The 12,420-nt window shown below is 35.2% G+C and overlaps 1 pseudogene; it reads left to right on the plus strand.

Moving 5' to 3' along the window:
- Positions 1 to 8,954: 8,954 nt before the first annotated feature.
- Positions 8,955 to 10,432, plus strand: LOC125137937 (eukaryotic translation initiation factor 3 subunit M-like; annotated as a pseudogene).
- Positions 10,433 to 12,420: the final 1,988 nt, after the last annotated feature.

Genomic DNA, 12,420 nt, shown 5'->3' on the forward strand with positions numbered 1-12,420 from the left:
TAGTTGGCCATAGGTGGATGAGTTTATTTCTGGACTTTCCACCCTGTTCCACTCTTCTATGTTTCTGTTTTTTGTTCCAGGTGGAAACATATTCCATGTTCTTGGAAGAATTAACATAGTCAAAGTGATTATACTACCCAAGGCAATCTACAGATTCAATGCAATCCCTATCAAATTACCAATGGCATTTTTCATAGAACTAGGTCCAAAACGTTTTTAATTTGTATGGAAACACAAAATAGCCTGAATAGCCAAGGCAATTCCAAGAAAGAAAAACGAAGCTGGAGAAATCAAGTGCCCTGACTTTAGCTTATACTACAAAGCTACAGTTATAAAAAAAAGTATGGTACTGGCCTATTTTTCTTTTAATATAACCTCAGCGTCTAAAAATATATATAGTTCCTTAATGCCTTCAAATGCCCAGGCAATGTTTAAATTATTAACTGAATGAAAGTTTCTAAGAGAAAAATTATGTGGGAAAAGTTACTCTCATACCAGTATACAAAATGTATTAAAGTCAAGAGAACCACCAGAGAAGGGAAAGTGTAAATGCCATCACAACAGGACTGAGATGAAATAGCCAAGGTATGAGCTAGTATTACAGGAACTAGGATGAAAACATGGGCCCTGAGTGAGAGAGAGACTTGATAGAACCTGATGAAAGCAAAGATGAAGGCAACACAAAAGAACCTGCTGGAACATAGAGAAGCACAAGGGGTGACCAATATAGGATGAAAGATAATTAATTTAGTCATAGACCTATTGGATTTAAAGATGAATATCTGGTTAGAAATGTACAGAGAATCCCTGGAAGATGCAGAACTATGGTTCGAGGGAGAGTTTAGGATTAGAGATTTAGATGTGAGAATCACAGTGGTTATGGTTAACCGAGAGAAAGTGTATAAAAGGAAAAAATAGTAAAGGGAAGGACAACTTTATACTTGCTTAAGGAACTAGAAATTAAAACAAAAGCCATGAGAGAAGACAAAAATGGAACAAAGAGGTGAGAAAGAAACAAAAGACATTTATCACAAAAAGCCAATTTAAAGAAGGATGGAGGATCCTAAAATATAAAAGGTACAGGAAAATATTCTGGGGAATCTAAAGTATATTAAATGATCAGCAGTGTTCTATCATATATCCTGTAGCTTGTAAAGAGTTCCTGTCATGTGCCAAACACTGATGAAGTCTGGGCATGAGATTAAAAAACTGGTTCGGACCTTTCCTTCTTGGAACTAATACTATAGTGACAGAAGCAGTTATCAACCAAATGATTGTGCAAAGAAATAATTTCACCAACTGCAATGAGTGCAGTGTGGGGAAATCCAAGGATGTAGCAATGAGAGCGTACATTAGGAAAATCTGATCTATTCTGGGAGAGCAAAAAGGATAAAAGATGGTTTCCTTGGAATCTTGAATATATTTGCTAGCCATATCTGCAGGAAACCTCTAGCACTGCTATTTCACTTGTGAGTCAAGAGTGACAACATTGTTTTTGTCACTCAAAAAAAGAACATGAAAACATGTCATCCACATTTCCTAGTGGAGTCAACTTCACCTCAATTTTAAAAGAACGATTTTAAGAAGTTTTTATAACAGATTTCATGTTGAGACATTTTGTACAAATGTTTACAAAGAAAGGAGACATCATCAAAAGCACTGTGTGGGAACATTCTTAGTTATTTTTAATAAAATCTGACATTATGAGTATCACAAAAGAAAATGTGTATTTTGGCTTCGTTTTCTGTCATAAAAACTTAGCATTGAAACAAATATTTTCTTTTAAAAATCAATATTTTGGTTTTCAGGGCTCAAGCAAAGGTTTTCTTTGAAATTTCTTTCATACTTTTAATGAGGATAGAACTTCACAACAGTAGAACACCATGCCAATAACCATTGAGCAAACTTTACTGTATTCCTATGCTGCTCATATCTGGTAAGTTCACATATATAAAATTACTATCGAAAAGATGAAAAACAAAAACTTTAAGATCACATCCGAGCAACAAACAGTAAACTTTAAAGTTGATGTATCTAAGAATTAAGAAATCAAGCTTAGACATTTGAGCGGTGGTTCAATGTATTTTATGTATTTTATGCATTTTTAATATGTGATGGTATTTGTGATTTTTAAAGTGAATTAATTAACATTTCAAAGATGTCTCAGATTTACTATCTAATGTCATAAACAGCCCTGGATATAACCTACATAAACAAAAGCTCTTTGAGGGTTTTCAATCATTTTTAAGAGTATAAAAGGGTTGATAGATCCTGGATAGATAAAATTTGTTTACCATGTTCAATGTCTATTATCCTGGATCATTCCTGGCATGCTTTAACATACTTCTTATAGTTTACAGTCATTAAAATGTACCTTCCACTGAGTGGTTTATTTCAATAGTATGGCCAAGGAAAGCAGTGTCCAGGAAAGAACAGGGCATTTGCCCTTACAGGTTCTACATGGATTCAAGAGGACATAAAAAGTTAATGTCAAAGTATATTATAAAATTATTATCAAATTATATATTTGTATATGTATACTACTATGCTGGAGTAGTAATGTATATTTTTTGAAACTGAAAGTATTTGTTTATTTTCCTAGTTATAAAAGAATCATAAAGCCTATATCATATAGTAAATAAGATTTTATAAATCACCCCAAATCTATCCATCACCCAAAGATATACATTTTGCTATATTTTCTTTCAGATTTTTTTTTCATACTAGAGTGCATGTGTGGGCATGTCAATGTGTGCCTGTCAAGGAAGAAATAATCCATGTATAAATTTAGCTACAATACCTCCATAATAACAAAGAATTTCAGCTTGTAAGTCTCTGGATTCTGAAAATCACTGGGATCTGAGTAAGAAAACTATTGTATAAACCTAAGTGTTAATTTCATTAAATCAAATGCATACACCTGATATGCCGTGATAACTAAGTTTTAAATCAAAAAATGCAGCTGAGTAACAGACCGGGACATTAAACAGTCTTCCAGTTAAAATTTTTAATATATAGAAGTTCTTAATATATGGAAGCTATTCTACTAATCATATTAAGATACTGCTATACATTAGAATAAGCACAAGTGAGCATAATAGTTCTATTTTGGTATTTGGTATTATTAAGAATGCCTTTAGGAGTTCCTGTTGTGGCTCAGCAGTAGTGAACCTTAGTAGTATCTATGAGGATGCTGGTTCAATCCCTGGCCTCGCTCAGTGGGTTAAGGATCCGGCATTGAAGTGAGCTGTGGTGTAGGTCACAGATGTGGCTTGGATCCCGCATTGCTGTGGCTGTGATGTACACTGGCAGCTGTAGCTACAATTTGACCTTTAGCCTAGGAACCTCCATATGCTGCATGTGTGGCCCTAAAAAGACAAAAAAAAAAAAAAGAATGCCTGTATTTTAAAAATCTTATTTCCTTGTATCTCTACCTTATCAACCAATTTAGTCTTAAAACCTTACTTAAAACATTAATATAATTCTATATGTTTACCAACATTTAAGTTGTGTGAAAGGTAAGTAATTAGCATTAAATGTTTCTTAAATTAAAGGCCATCTGCTTTTAACTTTTCAATTGTTTTATCAACTTTCACTATGAAAAATATTAACTTTCCACAGAGAAAAATTGTAGAACTGACCATTATATAACAAAGTTGAAATGGTAACATACAAAATATGTTGGTGAATGCTTTTCTTCTTAACTATCTTGCAAAAGTTTCAACACCATGTTTCTAATTATATAATCTACTCTCTTTAAAAAAAGGTAATAGGTAATTTGTAGCTTTCTGATTTATTTTATGTATCACTTTCTGGCCTCACTGATAAGTTCCAATAATCAAATTTTGAACAATGATTATTTAAAATAATTTATTGAAGCCTTAGAATATTTTTATTGTGCCATATTGGAAAGTATTTCACTATACTTCAGTATCTTAAATGAGTTGAGTTGTGAGCAAAATTAAGTCAATATATAGTTTTAACTTAATACACACTGTTTTATAAACTTTAATTTTTAATTATTTCAAAGCTGTCTCATACACTTCCTATTTGCATATGGTATGAACTGAAAAGGCATAAGATAGGAAGTACTCACAAACTAATATTAATGTAGCCCAGACAATAAATATGAGGATCATGTTAACTTGCACTTTCAGCTTAGAAAATGCTAATCTATTAATTAGGTTATTGTCATTAAGGAGCATACATAATAAATATGAAGGACACCTTACTAAAAACATATACAGTAGTTTTAGATGTTATCAAAATCACAGCATAATTCCAATGGGTGTTAAGATAATTCTGGACCTCAAATATTTATATGCACGTAGATGTTCTCACAGGCTGTAGAAAGTCCCACCAACTTCATTTTAAGATGGATATATACAGCATTACTTCAGTTCACAAAATGTGGATATAAAACAATCTACAGAAGCTTTTATAGGGTTTAAAAGACTTCTAATCACCCATGCCAACTATACTCCTCTCCAAACACAAAACTTCTTTTGAAACCAAGCATTCATTTGCTGAAACAAGGCATCTGCTGTTAAAAAGATTGATTATCCTGGGGCCTGACCTAATTGGGAGATTAGATATGGTTCTCTACTCTGGATGGCATGGTTTATACAGAAAAAAAAAGAGCAAACTTCTCTTGAATTCCAGTGCACTTTTACTTAATTCTAATTTTCTATAACTAGAAATAAACAGTACTACAAATGTCAAGTTGGTGAAATTAATGTGTTATGAGTTACAAATTCATTGAGTTTATCATGTCATTTCATTAGTAACAGATACATATCCACTTTCATCACATAACCCAAACTTTACCAAAAAAAAAAAGGGGGGCTTTTTTTTCATATCCTCCTGAGTTAAGATCACTATACAGTAGAAACACACACACACAAATCCGGTCTTTTGCCAATCAGTTTTTTTCCCCTAAACACAGACGTCACCTCATTTCTGTAGCTAATTCCATTTTTCTTCCTAGCCTTTGACAACCAGACCTTTGTTAATGCTATTCACCAATATATCAGACTCAGGTCATCCATCCAAAACATGACAAAAGACCCAGATGCTCATGTAAATTTCACTCCCTAAAAGTACTGCCCTCTTCCTCCACACAGAAACAAATCCATGACCCCCTCCCATTTTTGTTCGATCTCTTTGTTTTCACTTAATCTGTCATGCTTGGAAAAAGTATTTATTCATAGGCTTTAAGAAACACTGTGTTTTGTTTACTCAAATAATCAGTTAATTATTAAGTTAGATAAAATTTTCTACACAAAATTTAGCAATTGCTTATTCCAGTTGAACTTCAAAATTAGATCCATTTTCCAGAATAAAGACTTCTTTCATTTTTCACCCTTTCTAGAACTCTCAGGTTAAAACCAAGTTTTGATGGCCCTCTTTCACTGACGAAAAATGGTTTCAAGTAAAAGTGTTCAAGCAGAAGGACAGAGCTGAATCATTCATAAATGATCTCAGAATTAAAAAGTCAATTTAGCTACTTGATGCTTTCTTACTGCCTTCAGTATAATTTGCATTAAGTATTAATGACTCAGAATTTCTATTTTCTAAAGCCTTAAGTAACTTAGATAATTTCAAGAGACTTAGAAACTACTATAATGATGCTTATAAAGGGAGATTATTACAGATTCAAACAGCATTGGGGCCATATTAGGTGTGTAGCTATATCTACATTCCAGGTTCAAGGCTTCTTTCTATTAATTCTCACCCTTTGTATATATTCATCTCATATATTTTACCATCCACTATGTTTTGGACACTAAATCACAGTAAGAGAAGGCAGCAACAGATAATGTTTTAAACAGAGAACAACCTATTCAAATAGCAATCAACAGCAAGATTTTGGTATTTTAAAGAGAGTACAAAGTTCAAACTAATCTATATGATTTTATGATCTCAATTTTAATTAAAATTCAAATTTAATTAAAATTGAGTGAGAACTTAGTAAAGTGGTAAGAAACTTCTAGGGTTCCTAGAGCTAGTATTCAGTCACAAACACAACCACACTAAATTTAATACACTCATCTGTTGGTTATAATACCAAAAAAAAAAGGCAGAAATACTTTATTGAACTTTTATAATATAGCAAATAACAGTAGCCATCAAAGCTTAGCAAATACTATAGAACATATCAGTTATATTAGGAAGTTGAATGACATGTGCCATTAGTTTACGGAGATTCTCCCATGGTGAGGCTGAGATGGGCAGGTCTCTCTTTAAATAAAGTCAGGACAGAGAGCAAGACAGCTCATACTAAAAGAACAGCAAAGACAGGGCAAACAAGGCCAAGAGGAAATGATAGGAGATTTTTTAAATGACTGAAAATCTGAGGGAATTAAAGAACCAGAAATCAAAGACACTGAAGATGTCTTTGGGAAGGAAAAAAATGGGAGAAATTGATGAATCTCTAATAATGAGGCAAAACCAAGGATTTTCCTGGTAATTATAGCACTCATCGGAAATTAAACAGTCAAGAAATACTCTTGAGTCCTTCTTGCCTTGATTGTTGCTATAGATCTGCAATCTATAATTTATATTAACTACAGTAATGTTACTAAAACATCACTTTATATTGTTGCCAAGTTCAAAAACCTTCAATAGCTCTCTAACATCCCAGGAAAAGTAAAAAATTTCCATCCTGCCCCATAAAGCTCTAGAAAAAGGACTCACATGTGATCTGATTAAATGAGAACTGTGTCCCAGAAATGAGCTACTTTGGTGCTTAAACTCTGGGTCCATTGATTTTAAGTTCTGTGCCTGTAATGTCCTACTTAATATGTCCTCATCTAAAAAGGTTATTTCCCTACTTTATGACTCAAATTGGACTTAATATTCTCCATTAAACCTTCCCTTACCATCACCCATCTTTGCCAGCCAGTTCTAAGGACTTCTGAAGTTCTTTGTCCTCTAAGAACCATTTCCATAGTTATCTTTGAATTCATTTTGCATTTGCTGCATACATTTACTTCTCATCTGTTACCTTCTTATTTGCAGCTATGTTTGTATACTGGCTCCCTAGTGAGATTTACCTGGCAAAGAAAGGCTATTTTCTTTTCTCTCTTGCAGCTACACAGCACCATATCATGAGATATACTCAATAAATACCTACCAAGAAAAATATCTATTGAGAAGAAATGCACCATATTGTTTTTTCTCCTTGGTTGATTTCTCTTTCCCATTCCCCACAATGGCTACCCCAAAAAGCTCTTCTGCCTATCTTTGTCCCCCACCCCTTCCCTGTCTTGCCTCTTCCTCCACTGAGATTTAAAAGTTACTGCAATATTGTGATTTATAGAAAATATATATTTCTAATGACCAAATACATATGAGAAATACATACATAAAAGCATATATATATAGTGGTTGTATATATATATAATGGTAAATATTTGGTCTTCCTCCACAGTTTCTGGCTCACAGCTCCCCAAACCCCTGAAATTTCCTGATCACTAAGGGAAAAAAAAATATAATATTTGGTTTCTAGTCCTCAGTTCCAGAAAAAGCACCAGGGAAAGTGATTTTTGGGTCCCCCCCATAAAGGGTAGGGGCTGGTTGCCACGAAAACCAACTTTGTGATTAGAGGATCAGAACATTCAGTCTTAGGAAGAGACAGGGGCTGGAGGTGGAATCAATCACAATTGAGCAATGATTTATTCAACCATGACCATGTATGTAATTGAGCCTCCCTTAAAAACCCAAAAGGCCAAATTTTGCCCTTTTCCGGAATTTCCCTGTCAGAAACCAGAACACCTGATGTGTCACAGTGAATTTAATACTGGACAGAAGTTCCTTTGCTCAGGATCTCACTCTATAATCTCTTCATCTGGCTAGTGATTTATAGCATTTAATATTCTTTTATAATAAATTGGTAATTAATGAGTAAACAAGCTCTCCTAAATTCTATAAGCCATTCCAGCAAATTAATCAAAGCCAAGGGGGAGGTTGCAGGAATCCTTGATTTATAGTCAATAGGCTAAAAGCACAGATAACAACCTGAGCTTGAAACTAGTATCTGACATGGAGGTTGGCCTTACGGAAACTGAGCCCTTTACCTGTAGAGTCTTATTTTATTTCTGGGTAGACAGTTTCAGAATTGAGATGAATTCTCAGACACAGCTAGCATCAGAGAATTGGATGTTGGTGTGCAAAAGCCTCCACACATAGAAGAACTGGATCCAGGAGCCCTTTGCAGCCATCTCCACTTAATATTTCATACAAAATAAGAATTTCCATATTCTAACCTCTTTTTCCGCAAGAAGAAACTCTCTTTGAAGGCTTATTCTCCACTTGAGTCCTTGATGACACTGTTTCCTGTGGCCTCCTGCTCTATTAGTTACACCTTTCCAATTTCCAACTTCAGTTTCTATTCCTTCTGGTTCTCTTTCTTCTATATTCCTAAAAATAAAATCCCCAATATCCAGCAATTGCTCATGTTATTTCCCTACTCTCTATTTCTCTTACTCAAAAACTTTTGCTCTATCTCCTAATCCCTAACTTCCAAACTCCTTGCAGAAGACGTCCATCCCCTCCACATGACCCAAATTACTTTCTCTTAGTTCACCAAAGGTCTTTTAAGCGCAAAATCGAATGATGTTTTCCTGGTCATTCTTATTTGTACTGAACTACTAAAATATTTTTCTACTCAACTCAAATTCACTAAGCAGATTTTTAGGATTTTTGTCCTAAAGTCTCATGATTTGCCTTTTCTACTTTTCCACTTCTTCTGAGTTTCCTTCACTGCCTCTTCGTCCACCATGTGTCATTTTATTAGTGAACACCCCCAAATCTTTCCCTGAGTCTTTTGCTGACCCAAATTCACTTGAAGGAAAACTAACCCAATCCCACAAACTTAGTTATCATCTCCGTGTATCCAATTCCACTGCGACCTCTAAGATACCAGACTTTACTCTTCAGAGACCAAACACATGAACACATTTTCAAAAGGCCTCTCATCTCTTTTCTGGTCAGTGTGCTTTGGGAGCAGAGGGTCTGCCATGCCCCCGTCTTTACCATGAGCAACCGGACATTCATCCGCATCAGTGAGGAAGATCAGGCTGCTGAACTTCGAGCTTATTTGAAATCTAGAGGAGCTGAAATTTCAGAAAAGAACTCAGAAGGGGACTTCATGTAGCTTTAGCTCAAATTATTGAAGCCTATGATGTATGTCTGAAGGGAGATGATAAAGATGAAAGCATGATGAACAGCTGGGTATCCCTCCTGTTGATCCTGGAGCCAGATAAGCAAGAAGCTCAGATTGAGAGCCTGTGTGAGAAACTAGTCGAATTTTGGGACGTGAACATCCATCTCTGAAACTCACAGCTGCTAAGCAACATTTTAATGGGATGGGTAAGAAGACTCCTATAAGATATACAGTATATTGCAGTCTCATTAAAATGGCAGCATCTTGTGGGGTCATCCAGTATATTCCAACTGAGCTGGATCAAGTTAGAAAATGGATTTCTGACTGGAACCTCAACACAAAAAAAACACATCCTTTTAAGGCTATTTTATGAGGCACTTGTAGATCCTAAGAAAAGTGATGCTGCTTCAAAAATCATGGTAAAATTGCTAGGAAGTTACATGGAGAATTGCTTCCCAGGCTTGAGCTGATGCTCACAAGTATACTGTGCAAGCACTGAAAGATCTGAATTCATTTCTTTTTGACCACCTTCTTACTTTGAAACCAGTCAAGTTTTTGGAAGGCGAGCTTATTCATGATCTTTTAACCATTTTTGTGAGTGCTAAGTTGGCATCACATGTCAAGTTTTATCAGAATAATAAAGACTTCATTGATTTACGTGGCCTACTACATAAACTGAATAGGCAAAAATTAGGCTACTTACTTTTATGGGAATGGCAGTGGAAAATAAACTTATTTTGACACAGTGCAACAAGAACTTCAGATTGTAGCTGATAATGTTGAAGCATTCGTTATTGATGCAGTAAGAACTAAAATGGGGAGTTCCCATCGTGGTGCAGCAGAAACGAATCTGACTAGGAACCATGAGGTTGCAGTTCAATCCCCGGCCTGGCTCAGTGGGTTAAGGATCTGGTGTTGCCTTAAGCTGTGGTGTAGGTTGCAGACTTGGCTCAGATCTGGCCTTGCTATGGCACTGGTGTGGGCCGGCAGCTGTAGCTCCAATTAGACCCCTAGCCTGGGAACCTCCATATGCCATGGGTGCAGCCCTGAAAAGACAAAAAAGACAAAAACAAAAACAAACAAACAAACAAAAACTAAAATGGTCTACTGCAAAATTGATCAAAACCAGAGAAAAGGAGTTGTCAGTCATAGCACCCATCAGACATTTGGAAAACAACAGTGGCAACAACTGTATTACATACTTAATGCCTGGAAATAAAACCTGAAGAAACTGAAATACAGCCTTTGAGTCTTTCTGACACCTAAATTTTTATACTATATAATTTTGTTCTTTTGGAAAAAAAATCTAAATCATAGTAAAACATTATAGACTGAAAAAAAATGCCTCTCAGGTTTGTCATCCCTTTATATCATTATTGCACTGGACATTTTTGGTTCCTTTTGTTGGAATAATCCATAGGGTTGGCAAGCTGACCAAAAGGCTAGATATCAATTACCATTCTGTCCCTTGGCCAGAGCATTTTGTGTACTGTACAAAATAAAAATTTGTTGTTGCTGCAATCCTACTCAGGATACCAGTCCTGGCAGCCCACTCTTAACCAGAAGAAACAATACTTTACCCTGGACCCTACCTCTTTTCTCTCCTCCTCCACTTTTGGTCTCTTTCCGTAGTTCCAACCCCAATCCTAAACCCTGGGTCTTTTCTTTATGTGGGTTTCCACTAGGTTTCCAGCCATTTGGCTTCATTGTGTTCCACTGCTGGATGGGTGCCAAGAATTTCATATCAAGGATGGAAGGAGCGATAGGGCATAAGGACCCCTCAAGCTGTGTTATTTAAAACAAAGGCAGACCTTCCATACTTTCAGGACTCATATCCTGCTATCATCTAGATTGCTTATATTTGATTCCAGTCCTTCCATCTGGGTGCCCTTGGATTAAATTAATCAAACTTCTTTCTGTAATTCAGTTTCCTTCACTATAAAAACACAGATAATAATAGTACATAACCCATGGGCTCATGATTGTATCAAATACATTAATTTACATAAAGCACCTAGAAGAGTGCCTGGCTTTTAGTGCTCAATAAATGATAGTTGTTGTTGTTATTATTTTTATTATTACATCTTGTTTTTCATAATGTTAAGAGAATGTTTGTCTCCATCTATGCCTTAAATTATTACCTAAGGACTCATTTAGTTATTCTGAGCTAAACATGTACCAGACCCAGGAAAGGTACATGGAAAAGTAGAGAAAAAGCTATCTAAATAATAACTAATAACAATAATATAACAATAAAAATATATTAACAATAAAGCAAAGCTTCACTTGCATTATCTCATGTAATCCTTAGAAAAATTTTTTGGCAATTACTATTGTTACCTCTATTTTACAAATGAAGGAAAAAAATCCTTAGATAATTTTTCCTAAATTGTCCAGATAGTCTGTCTCTAAAAAGTTTCTACAGCATGCTAACTTGGCATCCTTTTCTTGCACATTTGCATATGAAATCTGCTTCTGATACACTGCTTGGAGATCCCTGCTTCTTTAGACAATTCCATGACATTCACCTCTATGCTTACATAAAAAGCTCTTTTTCTTGCAGATCCAAGTGGAATTTTACCACATAAGAATTTGTTGAAACTCCTAAGAGGATTTTTATTCTATACCTTCAGCAGACCTAAGTGGAAAATGAATTAATGGGATTTAAAAGTATGGGGCACTCTTCCCCTATAATGTGTTTTCCTCAGAGGATTGCTCTGGCAGAAATCAGCAAGAAGAATAATTCAAATTTCTCTACACAGGCATACAAGTCTGCTATTCTAGCTACACTCATTCCACGTCTGCTGAGAAAGGCCAGGCAGGAATAACTACTTTCCCCAACTCCAGGTGGCACATCCTTCAGCCAATAGGGCTTCTCCATGTATTCTCTAAATCAGTGATTTCCAAAGTGGGACATGTACACAAAACAATCAGTGGGGTACAGAAAGAAATTCCCACTTATGCAGACTTTTTAATCTAAGAAAATAAATTAAGCTGCACTAAAATGTAGCAAATGGATTAACGCTGACACTTTGACAATCTGCATATTAGAAAGTTACAGATCATGAAAAAATGAAAGTCAACATTTGCAAATTTACTGGCCTCTTCCTATAGGACTAACAATCCGCACTGTGTTGTCCAACAAGAATTTTAAAAAAAATTAACATTCAGAATGTTCTTTCACAGAAAAAATGACTTTTTAAAATGAGCAAATATTTTTCAAAAGACAATCATGCTACTGAGAGAGTATGTCT

Source organism: Phacochoerus africanus, chromosome 10, assembly GCF_016906955.1.
Source record: "Phacochoerus africanus isolate WHEZ1 chromosome 10, ROS_Pafr_v1, whole genome shotgun sequence".
NCBI lineage: Eukaryota > Metazoa > Chordata > Mammalia > Artiodactyla > Suidae > Phacochoerus > Phacochoerus africanus.